Below are 19,063 nucleotides of genomic sequence, written 5' to 3'. Positions count from 1 at the left end.
GAAGCAGGAAGGTCCAGTTTCTGCCCAGTGCCATCGACCAGAGGTCCTCAATCCCAAGTGTGTGCACCTCCCCAAACTTGTTAAACTTGTTAAAATGCAGTCACCTGGGACTACATTTGTCGGCTGACCCTGGAGCTTCTGATGGCACACTTGGAGAGCTATATGGTCCCAAATTCCAGCCTTACTTGCTCTGCTACTCTAGTGGGTGGCCTCACCGATGACCACAGCTCATTCTTCCGACTGTTAACTCGGGATCAGCCCCACTTGTAAGACCAACTGCATATGTAGAACTTTGTCCTGCCTGAGGACAGACTTAACACTTCAGAAGGTGGGCTGGGCACCACCAGTGGGTGCCACAGGAGACAGGGGTGGTGGTAGAATATATTTTTAGATGTACCCTCTTATCTCCCTGGTAGCCTGGACAGAATGAATCTATTATATCCACCGTCAGTGACTGACACCCACAGAGCTACTGGGCCTGGTTTGGCTGTGCCAGGCGCTGTGTGGCTGCATTTGTCTCAGCACCAACTCCAGAGAGAACAAGGAAGATGATAATACAGTGGGTCTCTGGAGGTGGCTAGGGTTGACCGAATCTGTTCTCTACCCCTGGAGTAACAGTGAAGCCCAAAAGAGACACCACTTGGCTCAGCACAGTGAGTAATGGGTAGAACTGGGATTGGAATCCAGATCTCTGTGACTCTGGGCCAGGGTTTCAAAGCCTATAAGCACTAAATGGAGGTATTTTAGCACTAGCAGCCTGGGTTAGGGAGGACAGCCAGGGTCAGGGCAGGTACCTGGAAAGCTGTGGCACCAGGCTCTGCAGGAAGTCCACCTCAGGGAGAAGAGTGGACATCAAGGCATTCTGTCCATCTACAACTACCAAAAAAAAAAAAAATGTATTTTATTATTATTTTTTTTTAAATCCCTAAAGGCAGGTGACAACCCTTGGAGGAGGAACTGAGTGAGCACCACCTAGTGGATATCATAATTCTCACCACAATAGGATACCCCATTTTACAATGGGGTAACAGGCCCAGAAGAGACACCACTTGGCCCAACACAGTGGAACTGGGGTTGGAACCCAGATCTCAGTGCCAGTCTCTGCACCTCTCTCCCCTATGGGCCCCCTAAAGGAGGATTTGTGCTATTGGTCACCCAGAGAAGGGCTTTGGGTCCTATAGGACAATGAGAGCAACTTAACAGCTTCAATCCTATACATCTTTCAGCAAAGTTGCTATGGTCTCCAGAGCCCACAGGCCCGGGCAGAGAAATTTCTAGAAGCAAATGTGACAAAGGTTCCTAGTTATCTGTGGTCCCAAGGACTTGGTCAACCCTGACCAATCCAAAGCAAGGACCAAGGTCTGAGGATGGAGCTCAGTGGTCACTTGCCTAGCATGCACAAGGCCAGGATTCAATCCCCAGCACCATACACACACACACAAAGAGATCACCTCTAAAGGAAAGGAAGGGGAGGGCTAACTGCCCTTGTCCCCTCAACCCCAACCTACCCAGCCTCTCCAAGACCCACATGACTTGTGAAGGAGAGGATAAAAGCCTGGGCAGGCAGGTACTTAGGCCATGGGCAGGATAGGAGGGGAACAGCAGGACTCAAAAGGCACCAGAGCCAGTCCTAGGACATTAAAGACTCGGGAAACTGGGACATTTAGCCACCCAAGAGCTCCAATAAGCCCCTGAAACTCTTCTGCTGCTTGGTGTAGAATGTGCTGGAAGCCCTATCAACTAGGCCCTCATGGGAGTCTGAGGAACTTGTCATTTCTCCTTTAGTCCCTGGTCAGGGAGTATGAAAAGTGAGGACCAAGCACCCAAGACATTGTGTCCTTTGTCCTGACTGGAGGCAGGTGTCACCTGATATGACAGCCAGAAAGGTCTGGCCAGGTCTTGCAGCTTAGCAGACCAGAAGGTCAGCATGGCCTGAGGGGAGAGCCCCTCCCAACCCTGCTGGCAGAGGTCAGGTCAGAGGCCACTGTTCCTCACACCACCACAGGGATAGGCAGTGTGACATGGCAACAGTCAGGAGAGCTACATTCTCCAGCTACACAAGTGAAGGCTGAGCCAGCTGAGTCTGACAGAGGGGCAGGCAGAGGGCCAGCAGGGCTGAAGTCACCTTACAAAGCTCCCAGACCAAAACACTGCAGGGACAGGTCTGGGTCCCATTCCACCTCCACCACCTCCACTCAGCATGGAGAGAGTCGCCTTCCCAAACTTGGGTTTGCACATCCATTAAAGGGGAACAAAGACGGTTCCCTAACACTGTGTGAGACTGAACGAAGACATATTCAATAATACTATTGGGGCTGGGGCTGGGGATGTGGCTCAAGCGGTAGCGCGCTCGCCTGGCATGCGTGCGGCCCGGGTTCGATCCTCGGCACCACATACCAACAAAGATGTTGTGTCCGCCGAGAACTAAAAAATAAATATTAAAAATTCTCTCTCTCTCTCTCTCTCTCTCTCTCTTTTAAAAAAAAAAAATACTATTGGGGCTGGAGCTGTAGCTCATCGGTAGAGTGCCCACCTCACACATGTGAGGCACTGGGTTCGATCCTCGGCACCACATAAAAATAAAGATATTATGTACAACTAAAACTAAAAAAATAATATTATCATTACATTGCCAAGCAGATATGGATTCATTAGATACTACGGTTCATAACAATTCATAGGCAGAGTGAGTGGCCTTTACCACTATCCTTGGTGTGTCTACAGGCATTCAGGAAGTCCAGGGTTCAATGTGCAGAGGCCCAGGCTAGCAATAGGAGTCAGGGTCTGACACTCAAGTAGTTACCCAGTGCACTTGACACTTGGCTGTTACACTTTTTCGGGGGGGGGGGGGTGTTAGGGATTGAACCCAGGGGTGCGTAACCACTGAGTCACAACCCCAACCCTTTTTATATATTTATTTAGAGACAGCATCTCGCTAAGTTGCTTAGGGCCTCACTAAATGACGGAGGCTGGCTTTGAACCTGTGATCCTCTTGCCTCAGCCTCCTGAGTGGCTGGGATTATAGGCATGCACCATCATACCTGAATATTTTTTCATAATCATCGTTAATATGGAACTCTGGTGTTATCAGCTACACTGAGATATAATTATAGGCCTATTCACCTATTGTTAGTGTCACATTCAGTGGGTTTTAGTATATTCACCAAGTTGTACAACCATCCACAGGGTCAATTCCAAACATTTCTATCATCCCCAAAAGGAAATCCTATTTCCTTTATCCACCATGCCTATGGCTGAGATCCACAACACTTCTTACTGCAGAATTGGGGTCACATCTGTCCCAACCCATCCAAACAAATACCCCACCCAAGATGGGTGCATGTAGTAAGGATCTGGATCCTACCATGAAGAAAACCACACCAAAGAGCCTGTCCTGCTCCTCCTCTTTCAGGAAGACACCCTGCCTGAGGGCCTGGGGCACCCCTTCATCTGTCTCAAAGCAGAGATAAGAGGAGAGTGAAGGGACACTGGGAAGTGCTGTGGGTGGGATTCCAGAAATCCTGGACCCTAGGGGATCTATCCAGATGTGTGGATTTGAAGTATGAACAACAGAAAACAGGCAAGTGCCTATTTGAAGTTGGGAAGAGGAATGAAGACATTGAATGCTTCTTCCCCTGCCCCTGGGGCAGCTGGGTGGAGAACCACAGGCCAGGTCTCCTGCTCTATATCCACTGCAGAGAAAGGAGCTCACCCAGACATCACCCTCAGGGCAAGACAGGAAGCCTTCTCCTTTGAGCTTGGTCCTGAACTGAGATGCTGGTAATCTGTGTATTGTGCCTGTTTGAATGCTGACTTAGCAAAGTCAGACATGGCTTTGGGAAAAATAAGCCCTTTGGTCTCCTGGCAGGCAGGAAAGGGCTGTGCTTGAGGCCAGAGGTCCTGCTGCTGTCCTCATTGCCTGAGCCTCAGACAGGAAGGATCCTGCTCCCAGCTCCTCTGTCTCCTCTGGGAGCTGGGAGGGACAATGTCAGGAATAGGGAGACGCCTAAAAGTTGCTGAAATCCCAGTCTTGGTCTTCTGGGATGGCCATAATAAAATAGTAAAGTATGGAAGGCTTAAAAAACATTAACTTTTTTAAAATATACTATGCTGGGGATTGAACCCAGGACCGTGAAGCTATACTCCAGCCCTTGGTGTCTCATAAAAATTCTATCAGATCACAGCCCCACCCTAAGGACCTCATTCAACCTTAATTCCTTATAGGTTCTACTTACAAATATAGTCACTTTGTGGGGGTTAGGGCTTCAACACATGAATTTGAGGGGAAAAAATTCAGTCCATAGTAGACCCCCAAATCTGCCAGTTTCACAGTTCACCCATCCTCCCACCAGAGAACACCAATCTGGATGTTGGAATTGAAGTTTCAAAGAAAAAAGAGATGTGGTGGTGCATGGCTATAATCCCAGCAACTCAGGAGGCTGAGGCAGGATGATTGCAAGTTCCAGGCTGGCTCAGTGGTTAAGCACCCCTGGGTTCAGTCCCCAGTACCAAAAAAAAAAAAAAAAAAAAAAAAAGCCAGGGGGTGGGGGAAGGAACAGAGGGACAGGGAGGGTTCTTCAAGAAGGGAGCAAAAATTCATCACCAGGCCACTGACCACCCCAACATATATTCAGGCCCAAGGCAAAAGAGAAAGCCCAGAGCACCCATTCTTCATCCAGGACTTACCTCCCAAAAGAGCAACCGTTTCCAATACTAGCAAATGTTCTCTCCCAAAACATGTCAATTTCAGAAATTGTGGATGAGGAACATCCACAGTCCTTTTTATTTGGAGACTGGTTCTCATTCTGTTGTTGAGACTGGCCTTACTACATGCACCCATCTTGGGTGGAGAATTTGGTTGGATGGGGTGGGACAGATGTGACCCTAATTCTGCAGTAAGAAGTGTTGTGGATCTCAGCCATGAACATGGTGGATAAAGAAAACAAGATTTTCTTTTGGGGATGATAGAGATGTTCTGGAATTGATCCTGTGGATGGTTGTACAACTTGGTGAATATACTAAAACCCACTGAATGTGACACTAACAATATTTGAACTATATGGTCTATAATTATATCTCAGTATCCAAGGTGAGTTTATTAGTATACCAAGTTTCACATGATACATTTCTATGTTTCCTTCACTGACTTCAAATCCCAATACTCAATATTTTTTTCACATATTTTCACGAGCAGTAGATCAGAGTTCTAAAAAAAACTTCTCATCCATACATGGTACCTTCAGTTCTAGAAGTTTCTATCTCTATTCCTGCATGTCCAAAGACTGAAAACACCACCCAAATCAGAAATGAATGAGAAGCTGATCCTTTTAAGAGGTTCTTTGAAGATAAGCTAGGACCTCTGCACATGCTGAATTTGCAGGTCCACTGGGAATTTTATTTTACTGACTTCAGGGAAACAAGCAAGGCAAACACTCAGCAGCTTGCCAGGTTTCTCCATCCATCCTCAGAAGCACATGTTACATCCCTTTACAGGTGAAAATGGCCACCTGTAGGGCCAGGAAAGACTGAATTCTGGGCTGCAGCATTACCTCCCATAGGCACACAGCACTGAAATTGCAAGATGTGTGCAGGGCCAGGCATACCTGTAATTCCAGTGACTCAGGAGGCTGAGGAAGGAGGATTGGAAGTTTGAAGCCAGCCTCAGCAATTTAGCAACCCCTAAGCAATTTAGGGAGATCCTGTCTCAAAAAAAAAAAAAAAAAAAAAAACCAAAACATTAAGAGATCTATGGAGGGGCTGGGGATGTGGCTCAAGCGGTAGCACGCTCGCCTGGCATGTGTGCGGCCTGGGTTCAATCCTCAGCATGACATACAAACAAAGATGTTGTGTCCGCTGAAAACTAAAAAATAAATATTAAAAAATTCTCTCACACACACACAAAAAAGAGATCTATGGATATAGCTCAGTGATTAAGCACCCTGGGTTCAATCCCCAGTACCAAAAGGGGGAAAAACAAAAAAGATGTGTGCTGCAACTAAGAGGGAACTTCAGGCCATCATTCACTTGCCATGAGACTGAACAGAACCTTTTCCTAATAAAAGCATTCCTTCGTGTGTGTGTGTGTCGGGGAGGGGGGGGTGTTGGGGATTAATGCCAGGACCTCACACATGCTAGACAAGCAGTGAGGAACACATCCACAGCCTTTTTATTTTGAGACAGGTTCTCATTCAGTTGCTGAGACTGGCCTTGAACTTGTGATCCTCCTGCCTCTGTCTCCCCAGTCACTGGGATTACAGGCATGTATCACCGACCCCAGCGTTTTACTTCCTAAGTGATTCTGTGAACTGCAGTTCACATCTATATTAAAGATCTTGAAGACTACTTGATCTTAACTGACTAGAATCTGATGGGTGGAAAGTCCTAGGTCACAAAGCCAAAATTATCTTGGACCATTTTAGGCCCTTAATAGTCAATTATCTTAACTTTTATACATGATCTAACATTCTTGTGACTAATAGATATACTTCTCAGAAAGCAAAGTCACAAGCTGGGCACAGTGGTGCACGCCTATAATTCCAATGGTTTTGGAGGCTGAAACAGGAGGATTACGAGTTCAAAGGCAGCCTCAATAACTCAGAGAGGTCCTAAGCAACTCAGTGAGTCCCTGTCTCTAAATAAAATACCAAAAAAGGCTGGGGACATGGCTTAGTGGTTGAGTGTCCCTGGGTTCAATCCCTGGTACTGGAAAAAAAAAAAAAAAAAGCAACACTAAGCTTAGCCAAACTAGCTTCCACCAACCTAAGACTAAGAATGCTCTAAGATAGTATTTGAAATGTGTAGGTTTCCTGACTTGCCTGTAGCCTGTGCCAGCAATATAACTGGTAAATGTATTGATTTATAACTTTCTCTTGTTTCATGGATACAAAAGTTCATGTAACCTCTTCCATGATGGAACATGTTATCTGATTAAATTGAGTCTGCTCCCAGGTCACAGTGACTCGTATTTGGTTCAAAATAAACTATTTTCTTATTTCCCTTAAAGCAGAGTCATTACTAAAATAACAATTTCAAATGTGCCATCTTCTGCCTTCACCTCCATCACCTCTCTTCCAATGGCCTCCCAGCTGCCTCTTGACCTCTGTTCCTCTCCCTATTTCAATCTCTACATAGAAGTCCGAGGGAAAATTCTAGAAGCTGACACAATTACTCTTCTGCTCAAATATCTCCTCCCAGCTGGCTACGGTGTTATTAAGCTCAACCTAAATTTGTTGGTGAATGGATGGAACTGGAGACTATCATGCTAAGTGAAATAAGCCAATCCCAAAAAAACAAAGATGGAATGTTCTCTCTTATATGTGGATGTTAACACACAATAAGGGGAGGGGAGAGAAAAATAGTAGTTCACTGGATTAGACAAAGGGGAACAAAGGGAAGGGAGTGAGAAAGACAGTGGAATAAATGGGACATCACTTTCCAATGTTCATATATGAATACACAACCAGTGAAACTCCACATTATGTACAACCACAAGAATGGGATCCTAATTAGAATAAGTTATATTCCATGTATGTATAATACGTCAAAATACACTCTACTGTCATGTATGCCTAAAAGAAGTTTTTAAAGTTTTAAAAATATTAAGCCCAACCTTTAGGAAGGGCCCTGCACAGCCTCCTCCTGCCCCCTCCAGCCTCATCTTTGAACCATCTCTCCGGCTCTCCAGGACCCAGCCTAGCTACTCTTAGTTCCTCAATAGTCTCTCACTTCCTCCTCTGCCTCCCACCCACCCCCAGTTTAAGTCTAAACATTTAGAAGCAGGGAAAGCAAAAGTCCGTTTGGCAACAGGAAGGAAATGGGGACCAAAGAGGAGGTGGAGAGAGCTTGATGGTACTTCAGGGGGCTCTGCAAAGAATTCTGGGAGGAGAGGGCATTTACACTAAGCCCTCAGGTACTGACAGGGTTTTGACCGAGAGTGAGCTAAACAGGAATACTGGGAAGAAGTGGGAGTGCCATTCCAGAAAGTGTCCTATTTGGACAAGAGTGAACATCTAGTTTGATTAGAGGGCTCAGGTAGGGGGAGGCAGAATGAGACTGGGAAATGGGGCCTTGAAAGCCGAGGGAGTAGAATCCCACTGATTACACAGGGATTGGAGTTCAATCTTGAGTGAAACCCCTCACCCATCAGAAGGACCTCTGCTTCCTCATTGGCTAAGACAGGATGTTGTCACACTCCCTGCCTTACAGAGGATCAGGGCCTTTGTATCTTGAGTAGTACTCAGGAGTTTGGCACAGACCTGTAATTCCAGTTTCTCAAGATGCTGAGGCAGGAAGGATCACAAGTTCAAGGCCAGCCTCAGCAACTTAGCAAAGTCCTAAACAACTTAGTGAGACCCTGTCTCAAAATGAAAAATAAAAGGGGCTGGAGATGTGGCTCAGTGGTTAAGTACCCCCCAAGTGGCTAGGATTACCCAGCAACCACTGTGTCACCACTGTGCCCTACTATCAATTTTATTTTTTTATCACTTTTTTTTTGTCACTTTGCTACATATGTTGCAAACATATGTTGTAAACCCAACCTACATCATTATAAAGTCAACATATGTTATAAACCCAACAATACATTGTGGGATTTTGTTGAGCCATCTGTTTGCATAATGAAACACTTTTAGACTAACAGTGATTGTTGGCAAGGACTCCAATAAAAATGTGTTGAACTCTTGTTTCATCTTATTTTCAGCTTCAACAAATTCTGTCCCAGTGTAACACAATTTGTGTGTGTGTGTGTGTGTGTGCGCGCATGTGCATGAGCATGCACGCCTGCACACTGAGCTACCGCCCTAGCTCTCTTTGTTTTTGTTTTGAGACACAATCTCAAAGTTGCCAGGCTGGCCTCAAATTTGTGATCTTCCTGTTTCTGCCTTCTGAGACAGCATACCTTGCTCATACCTGGCTTTTTTGTTTTTGGTAATATTGGGGATCAAACCCAGTGCCTCTCACATGGTAGGCAGCCACTCCACTACTGAGCTACATCCCCCCGCTCATACAGAAAATATTTCTTAAAACTCAGACCTGTAAATATCAAATTTATCTCATTTATAAATTCAAACTATTTGATTTGCTAATTTCAATCAACATAAAGCACTTCTTTAATTTAAAAATTATGTTTACTCATGCTTATAATTCCAGCCACTTGGGAGACTGAGGCAGGAGGATGATAATAAGTTCAAGGCCAGCCAGTAACTTAGCAAGACCCTGTCTCAAAATAAAAAAAAATAAAAATAAAAAGGATTAGGGATGTAGCTCAGTGGTAAAGTGATTCTATGTTTAATTAATTTAGTGTAATTTATTCTTCCAAATAAATGGTGTGAAATTTTGCTTTCAGCCAAAATGGAATAAAAGGGACCATATTTACCTTCCTACCAAACAAACAAAAAAGTCCTAACAAACCTGACAAAATGGATAAAATAGCAGTTCTTGTCTTTGGAGGGGGTTCAAGGAAGTCCTGGAGAGGGGGTCCTCAACTCAAGACGACTGGGTCCTTGTGGTATTTCAACATCTTGGAAGTCTACATCAGGAGAATCACAAATTCAAAGCCAGTCTGGGCAACATAGTGAGACCCTGACCCAAAAACAGAAAGGCTGGGGATGCAGCTCAGTAGCTGAGTGACTGCCTGGGATTCAAGAGGTCCTCCCCAGAATTGGAAAGAAATGATACTGCTGGTTATCAATGAGGAGTCCTGCTTCCTCACATGTTGAAGGTTGAACATTAGAGAAGCATGCTGAGGCAAGCGTATAAAGCAGGGTTTATTTAAAAAGGGGTCACACAGACTTCTAGTGGTGGGGAGAAGGGGGCCATAGCTGGGATCCTGGTATCCCGAGAGGTGAGGTGTTCTGTCCTTTTTATATGGCCTAGGTTTCCTTCATTCTCCTGCCTTCTTCCCCTTATCTTTCTCCTTCCTGTGTACATGACTAGGCCTAGGAAATGCTAGGTGGGAGGGCCAAAAGGTGGGCAACAGGTGGGCTGAAGTGGGAAGGACAGGATGGAGCAGCCAAGGACACAGTAACTAACAAGCTTATAGCTCGCTGTGGGGAGGGGCAATTCCTGGGACAGGTTATCTTAGCAACAGGTTGGCGCAAGGCAGGTTCTCGATAAGGGTGGAGGAAGGCTCTGAAGGAATTAGCATTTTAATCCTTCAGGGGACAGTCTCCAGCTTCCTGGACTCACTCAAAATTGGCCTCCCTGTCCTGAACTCACTTGATTTACCTATCTATACTGACTGCCTGTCTAATACTGGCTTCAGAAAGAAAAAAAAAAAAAAAAAAACTTTAAAAAAGGGGGGGAGGGGGTGTCAGCCAGGTGTCGTGGCACATACCTGTAGTCCCAGCTACTTGAGAGGCAAAGGATCTCTTGAGCCCAGGAGTCCAGGCCAGCCTGGGCAACATAGCAAGACTCCATTTTTAAAAAATAACAAAACAAACATGAGCTGGGATGTAGCTTAGTGCTAGCCACCTGCATAAGGCTCTGGATTCAATCTCTAGTACCACAAAACCAAAGGAAAGCCCCCTCACCCCTCACCCACCAAACCTAAATCTACATAAAAGAACAGAGAAGACCAGAAACAAACTGCAGGGGTGATGGTATTATAATGAAGCTTCAGGGAAGTCTCCTCTAGAATTGCAGAGACAGGCAAAATAGTTTCTGAAGTCACATGACTTAAAAGTAAATGTCATTTCTTGGCACACAATAAAACTGTCCCTGTGCAGATAAGGAAAGGCAGGGAACTCTGAGCGGTGTATCTGTGCATGAAACTTTCTCAACCACTATCATGAGCCCTTCTCAGGTTCATCTATCAGTATGTTGCTACTCATGGGTCCAGTTACCCACCCTATGGAGTAGCCATTTAAGTGGCACCTGCCTGTACAAAATGCCATCCATGCCTGGCTAAGTGAAGAAAACAAAGCTGGCCCAGGAAATTCCCCAGGCTTTAAGGATTTCGCAGTCTACCAAAAAATCTCCATAAAGGGAGATAATAATAAACACAGAGGAAGGAGGGACAGATTCTCCCAACCACAGATCTAAGGAAGATCTTTTCCTTGGTAACTCTCCAAAGCATGAGCATTTAGAAGCATTTAGTTAAGATAGGCTGCATTTTTGCCTTTTATTTGTTGTTGGCGACTTCTAATTTTAAAAAAAATTAAATTTCTGTTTAAAGTGTGAAAGTTTCTTCTTTTGTTTCATCCCCTGCCTTCTGTCTACTGTGTTTAAAATTGTCAGGAAGAGAGAGAGAAATAGAGTGTGAAGCAGTAGAATTCTGGAAGGTAATTTTTGCTACTAAATATCTAGATTAAGTGTCTCTGTATGTGGCTGGTGAGAAGCTAAGTCCCACTGGAAATTAAAACTCCACTTTGGGCTTATGTGCTGATTTTGGAGATGTCTGGGGGATATGAACAGGAAGACATTTTCTTTGGGGAGGTTTTTTAAGAATCTGGAACATTGGATGATACTTCAAATAGTCTATGAGTTTATTTCCTTTTTATTGTCTCTTGGTTTATTAAATCTTTTTTTTTTTTTTTTTTTTAAGAATTTCAGCCTGTTTCCTCTGGGCTAAAGTCACAGTCAGGCTTTTGTCTTGGACTTGAGACCTGGTACAGTGTGGAAGAAACTCCACCATTGTGTTCATCAGCCCAATTTGTCATAACACTGACCTAGAGATATGAACCAGGGCTTGTTCATCTTTGGATTTCCTTGAGCCCAGGACCTGGGCAAGGGAAAGCCTTCGATAATCTATTGGTTGGGTGGGCTGAGGGTGTGGCTCAGTGGTAGAGTGCTAGTCTACCACGAAAAAGGCTTTGGGTTCACAAGGAAAAAAACCAAAACAGGTTGCAGAAAAAAGTTCTGCTTTCTACAAAGGTGAAATTGGCAGTCTCTTCAAGTCTTTTCAGAGTTGAGACCTAAATTAATCAAGTGAGCTTTGATTAGCTGAGCTGTGGCACAAATGCTCCTTTCTTCATTTAATGACCACTGTTTTGTGCATGTTCATGTATAGTTTTATATATACAAAGATAAAAGATTTCAAGTTCTGAATGAGAGATTTCAAATGAGTTTTCTCATTATGGTATAAGGTATATAACATAGAATTTACCATTTTAACCACTTGTAAGTGTACAGTACAATGGCCTTGATTATATTCCCTGTTGTGCAACCATCTCCAGAACTTTCCATCTTTCCAAAGGGAAACTCTGTCCCCATTACAAACAACTCTCCGTTCTCCCCACCCCAGCCCCTGGCAAAGGACACCATTCTTTCTCTCTAGGAATTTGACCCTGTCTAGGAACCTCATATACATGGAATCAAGACAGTAATTATCCTTTTGTATCTGGTTTATGTCACTCATCATAGTGTCTATCCATGTTGTTAGCATGAGTCAGAATTTCCTTCCTTTTTAAGAATGACTGATATCTCATTGCATGTATATGCCATGTTTTGTTTATCCATTTATTCATCATTGTAGACTGCTTCCAACTTTTGGCTACTGTGAATAACACTGCTATGAACATAGGTATACAAGTATCTCCTTGAGTCCCTGCTTTCAATTGTTTTAGGTATTACTAATAATGTAATTTTAGATTTAACTTTAAATTTTTTTAATTATTTTTTTTAGTTGTAGATGGACACACAATACCTTTATTTTGTTTATTTATTTTTATGTGATTGCTGAGGATTGAACCCAGTGCCTCACATGTAGGAGGCAAGTGCTCTACAGCTGAGCCACAACCCCAGCCCCTAACTTTTTTTTTTTTTAAACTGGGAAGTAAATGCCCTTGAGGTTAATTCCTGGTGCCAAAATTAATTAGTTAATTAATTAATTTTTAAAAACCACATAAAGTTGTACACTTTAAATGGACAACTTGTATGGCATATGACTTGTGTCTAATAAAGCTATTACCAAATAGAATATGAAAGAAATGCACTTGAGCTACAGGGCTTGGCAGAGATCAATTTCAAGAGCATGTGAGGAGGAAGAAAACCCAGTGGCAGAAGTATCCTCCTGGCAGACACTGTTTATCTGAGACTTGAAAACATGGGGAAGCAATTCTCTAGATTAAGATCAGGGTTGTCTCTGGCCCATAGAACAGAGAAATGCTCCACACACTAAAAGCAGGTGCTGGATTCCCTTTGGGGGAACACAGAGGAAATGAATGGGGTGTATTGGAGAGGGTGGTACAGGGGCTGCAATTTTTTTTTCCTTTTTCTCTCTTTTTTTTTTTTTAAGAGAGAGTGAGAGAGGGGAGAGAGAGAGAGAGAGAGAGAGAGAGAGAGAGAGAGAGAGAGAGAGAGAGAGAATTTTTTTTTAATATTTATTTTTTAGTTCTCTGCGGACACAACATCTTTGTTGGTATGTGGTGCTGAGGATCGAACCCGGGCGCACGCATGCCGGTCAAGCGCGCTACCGCCTGAGCCACATTCCCAGCTCCAAGGGGCTGCAATTTTATTGGTAGTGTTTTAGTGTTTTATTTCTGTCTGGGATCTGAGATAGAATCATCCTTTTTTTTTTTTTTTGGTACTGGGGATTGAACCCAGGAGTGCTTAACCACTAACCCACATCCATACTCAGCCACCCCAAGATTTTGGGAAGTTTTTATGATTTTTAGACAGGATCTCATTGAGTTGCTTAGGGCCTTGCTAAGTTGCTAAGACTGGCTTTAAACTTGCAATCCTCCTGCCTCAGCTTCCCCAGCCTCTGGGATGACAGGGGCAGCCTTTTCCCTTCTCTTTTAAGTTTGTTATTTTGCTCCCCCAGGGGAAACAAAAACAAAACCAAATAGACAAAAACCTTTCCCGTCACCCCTGCCTGCGCTTGTCTCCTCCAACCTGCCACAAGACCTGGGAGACACAGCCCAGCTGGCTGGGAGCCAGAGGCTGTAGATCCGGGGGCCCAGGGGTCCTCCTGGTCTCCGCCAAGCCGTCTCTCCCCCATAGGTTTCAGGAGGCCACCGCCACTAGCTCAGTGCAGCCATTGCCTATTCCTCCGACCAGAAAAACCAGGCTTGTAATAAACCCGACCTTCAGGCCACCACGACCACCTCTAACCAAACAGAGCGCAGGGTACACCACCCTATATACTCATTCTCCCACCTCCAGTCGAGCTGAGTTAGGACGGAATCAGGCCTGGTCCCCACAAGATCAGGGTCCCCCTGCGCCTCACAAGGGAGGGGAGGCAATCTGTAGCCAACTAGGCTGCTCCCCTGGGGACCGAGCATCCTCAGGCCACCGCCCAACTCCCAGGGCCCCGCACCCTCGGGGCTGTGCTCAGCTCCCAGGCATCAGCAGCTTCCTCTCCCCAGGACTGCCTCCCTGACCCCAGTCTCTCGCCTACACATTCTTTTTAACTTTTTCAGAACTATGAAATGACACATCGCTAAAGAAAAGCACTCAGAACAAAAGTACAGTGTAACCGAATCATTATAAAGGACACCTGGGTAACCAGCCGTCAGGTCAAGAGCCCAACGCCTACCTGTTCTTTAAAAATCACTTTGAAAATTATGAACTCTTTTGATCATAGATACAAGCACAGAGACTAAAATAAGCATCTACAGGCCCTCCACCTTGGTAGACGGAAAGCTAATGGGTTTTATGTCATGCTCCAGTTTTGGTTTTTTTGGTTTTTGTCTTTTTTCTTTCAGTGCTAGGGATTGACCCAGGGCCTACCAAATGAACATCCTATCCTGAACCACATCCCTAGCCACCATATGGATATTTATTTTAATCATCAGTAAGCATTTAATATACCTTAGTTAGTTTTTATATAAAGCAAATCCAAATAAAACAATGTGATGATTTCATTAAAATGAAAAACATATTCATATTTACCTTACTCAATAGAGAATGCTGTTAAAGGTTTGTTGACATCAGCACAGGTTGGTCTAGTGAGAGAATGAGCAGTCACAGCTTTTTCTGGATAAAATCCAAAGGAAACAAATACGTATTGTAAATATATATGTGTATGTGTGTATTTACATATCTAGTTATAGTTGTACTTTAAAATACACAAACTCATGACTATTATACCTTAGATGTGTGTGTGTGTGTGTGTGTGTGTGTGTGTGTATTGTAGTTGGACACAATACCTTTATTCTACCTATTTATTTTTATGTGGTGCTGAGGATAGAACCCAGGTCCCCGCACATGCGAGGCAAGCGATCTACCGCTGAGCCACAACCCCAGGCCCAGTCATGCATTTCTTCATGATTAGAAATGTTAAGGTATAGGAGCTGTGGCTGTGGCTCAGAGGTAGAGCGCTCGTTCACATGTGCGGGGGGGTCCCTGGGTTTGATCCTCAGCACCACATAAAAATGAAGAGCATGGGAAGATTACCTCTACATAGGGAAGAGGGGTGGGAGGGAAAGGGAGAGAGAAAGGGAATTGCATGGATGGTGGAAGGAGACCCCATTGTTATACAAAATACATGTATGAAGATGTGAGAAAAAAAAAAAGAATAGCGTTACCCTAGATTAGGTAGAGAGAAATGATGGGAGGGGAGGGGAGGGGTTATGTGTATATATGTGAATGCATGACCAATGTGATTCTGCAACCTGTAGACTCAGAAAAATGAGATATTATATCCCATCTGATTCAAATGTATGATATGTCAAGGTCATTGTACTGTCATGTGTAACTAATTAAAATAAATAAAAATAAATAAATAAATAGATAAAATGAAGGTATAAAAAAATAAAAAAGAAATGCATGACTGTCATAAAACATCCAAAGATGTAAGTGGCTGTATTAGATTTAACATTTTAAGCCAGGCAGGGCAGGGATTGCCTATAATCCCTCCACTCAGGAAGCTGAGACAGGAGGATTACAAGTTTCAGACCAGCCTCAGAAATACAGAAGAGCCCTAAGAAACTTAGCAAGAACCTCAAAATTGGGGCTGGGATTGTGGCTCAGTGATAGAGTGCTCATCTAGCTCATGTGAGGCACTGGGTTCAATCCTCAGCACCACATAAAAATAAAATAACACAACTAAAATATATATATATATATATATATATATATATATATATATATATATATATATTTTTTTTTTTTTAAAGAACCTCAAAGTTTAAAAACAAAAAGAACTGGCAATGTAGATTATTGATAAAGTGTCCCTGGGTTCAATCTCTAGTGCAAAAATAATTCATTAATTAATTAGTAATTTAATAATTTAATCTTGGTCCACAATGTAATACATACATCATAATTCTGAGCAAATTGTTTCAGTTTCTTTCCTATGACCACCTCCTGTTCTGTTATTTATTGACACGATATCTCCAAAATCATCCCTGGAAGTCCTTTGGGAGATTGTGAGAAATAGTAGGTCTTGGGGCTGGGGATGTGGCTCAAGCGGTAGCCACTCGCCTGACATGCGTGCGGCCCGGGTTCGATCCTCAGCACCACATACAAAGATGTTGTGTCCGCCAAAAACTAAAAAAATAAATATTAAAATTCTCTCTCTCTCTCTCTCTCTCTTTAAAAAAAAAGAAAAAAAAAAAAGAAATAGTAGGTCTTTTCCTCTAATACCAAAAATGCCAACTCTGCTGATTTGGGACATGTGGCCCCTGGGTCAGGAACAGCCTGACACACTGAAGTATCAGTTATCTTCTGACTACTGCAGGCCAGTCCCCTGTATTTTTTTTTTTTTTTTTTTTTTTAGAGTGAGAGAGGAGAGAGAGAGAGAGAGAGAGAGAGAGAGAGAGAGAGAGAGAGAGGGAGAGAATTTTTAATATTTATTTTCTAGTTCTTGGCGGACACAACATCTTTGTTTGTATGTGGTGCAGAGGATCGAACCCGGGCAGCACGCATGCCAGGCGAGCACACTACCTTTTAAGCCACATCCCCAGCCCCCATTTTTTTTTTTTTTTTAAATACAACATTACAGACAGGCTCCTAGCTTCTCCCTTACCTTTAGAGCCTGAGTCCTGGGCCGTGTGTGTGTGTGTGTGTGTGTGTGTGTGTGTGTGTGTGTTTAAGCCCCTGTTGCCTCCAGGGTCCATGTAGCTGGGCACTGTACAGTTTGAGGCTTCAGAAAAGGCATCATTTCCCTTTCCTTTCCTTCCAAATTGTGCTTTACCCTCTTTAGGGCTTTGAGATGTTATGAGTATTGCATCAGGGAGCTCCCTAGGACTCCAACCTCAAAAATGGAAGAACTCATATTCTGACACAGGAATTCAGCTCTAGTTCTTGATCTATTTTTCTATTGATGACATTCAGAATGTTTCTAATTGTTCCTTTTACAAAGTACCCTGCCATGAACATTGTTGCCTGTGAGGTTCTGGAAGCCTCCACCAGGACTGTCTCCACAGTAAAATCACTGAGACTTCAACATTAGCAGAGAGTGCCAAATTGCTTTCCATATGAATGGGGCCAATTTACAATCCCACTGTTGCAAATAGGATCCCACTGCTTTGCATTTTATCAATACTTGGTATCAAAAAATTTGCCAGGGGATTGGGGTTGTAGCTCAGTGGTAGAGCACTTGCCTGCCTAGCACCTGTGAGGCACTGGGTTCAACCCTCAGCACCTCATAAAAATAAATAAATAAAATATATTGTGTCCATCTACAAAAATAATAGTAATTTTTTTTTAAATCATTAAAAAAATTGTGGGGCACAGTTGCACACATCTGTAATCCTAGCAACTCCAGAGGCTGAGACAGGAGAATCATGAGTTCAAAGCCAGACTCAGCAAGAGCGAGGTGAGGCACTAAGCAACTCAGTGAGACCCTGTCTCTAAATAAAATACAAAATAGGGCTGGGGATGTGGCTCAGTGGTCAAGTGTCCCTGAGTTCAATCCCTGGTACCAAAAAAAAAAAAAAAAGAAGAAGAAGTCAGTCTCACTATAGGACCTACACATTCTTTGAGACTCAGGTCCCCTCCTTTTTTTTAAACTCTTTTTTTGGGGGGATACCAGGGATTAAACTACTCAGGGGCATTTGACCGCTGAGCCATGTGCCCAGTCTGTTTTGTATTTTATTTAGAGACAGGGTCTCACTGAGTTGTTTAGCACCTTGTTTTTGCTGAGGCTGGCTTTGAACTTGCAATCCTCCTGTCTTAGCCTCCCCAGCCACTGGGATTACAGGCTTGTGCCACCATGCTCAGCTAAAAATTCTTTTTCTTTTAATTGTTTTTTTTTCTTTTTTTGTTTTTAGTTATACATGACAGTAGAATGCATTTTGACATATTATACAAGCATATATAGAGTATAACTTATTCTAATTAGAATTCCATTCTTGTGATTATACATGGTGTGGAGTTCACTGGTCATGTATTCATATAAGAACATAGGAAAGTTATGGCCGACTCATTCTACTGTCTTACCTATTCCCATCCCCATTCCTTTCCTTCATTCCCCTTTTTCTAATCCATTGAACCTCTATTTTTCCCTCCTCCACTCCAATTTATTGTGTGTTAGCATCCAAATATCAGAGAAAACATCCAGCCTTTGGATTTGGGGAGTTGGCTTATTTCACTTAGCATGATAATCTCTAGTTCTATCCATTTACCGGTAAATGACATCATTTCATTCTTCTTTATGGCTGAATAGCTGTCTCTTTTTCAGAAGACTTTCCCTAGTTGCTGCTGCCAACCTAGGAAGAGACAGCACCTCTTCTACAAGCCTGCAGCCCCTGTGGGTTCCCCCTCTGCACAGCAACCCCATGCTGTGACTGCCTGTTTATACACCTGCCTCCCAGGGAGATCTCCAGGCCTGCTCCTGGGTCGCACCAGTTTCCCTCCATCCTGCAGCGCTCAGGACATGTAATCAGTCAGTACTCACTAAATGCTTGTGGAGTGAACAAAGGAGTCCAGCATTCATTTCAGGGTTACGGCCACTAATGCACTAGCAAAGCCTCCAGCACAGGATCTGCCCTTAGAAGCGCTCAAGAAACATCAGCACAACCAGCATCCATGCCCCGGATGCTACCAGTAGGAGATCCATTTGGAGGCCTCCCACTCTGCCTCTGGAACATGTTGGGGAAGACCAAAAGGGTGGAGGGAGAAATTTCCGTGTGGGCTGAAACCAAACAGGGCAGAGAAGGCACCACGCAGCAGGGAATAC

The sequence above is a fragment of the Urocitellus parryii genome, chromosome 3 (assembly GCF_045843805.1).
Source record: "Urocitellus parryii isolate mUroPar1 chromosome 3, mUroPar1.hap1, whole genome shotgun sequence".
Lineage (NCBI taxonomy): Eukaryota > Metazoa > Chordata > Mammalia > Rodentia > Sciuridae > Urocitellus > Urocitellus parryii.
Note: the sequence above shows the minus strand (reverse complement) of the source record.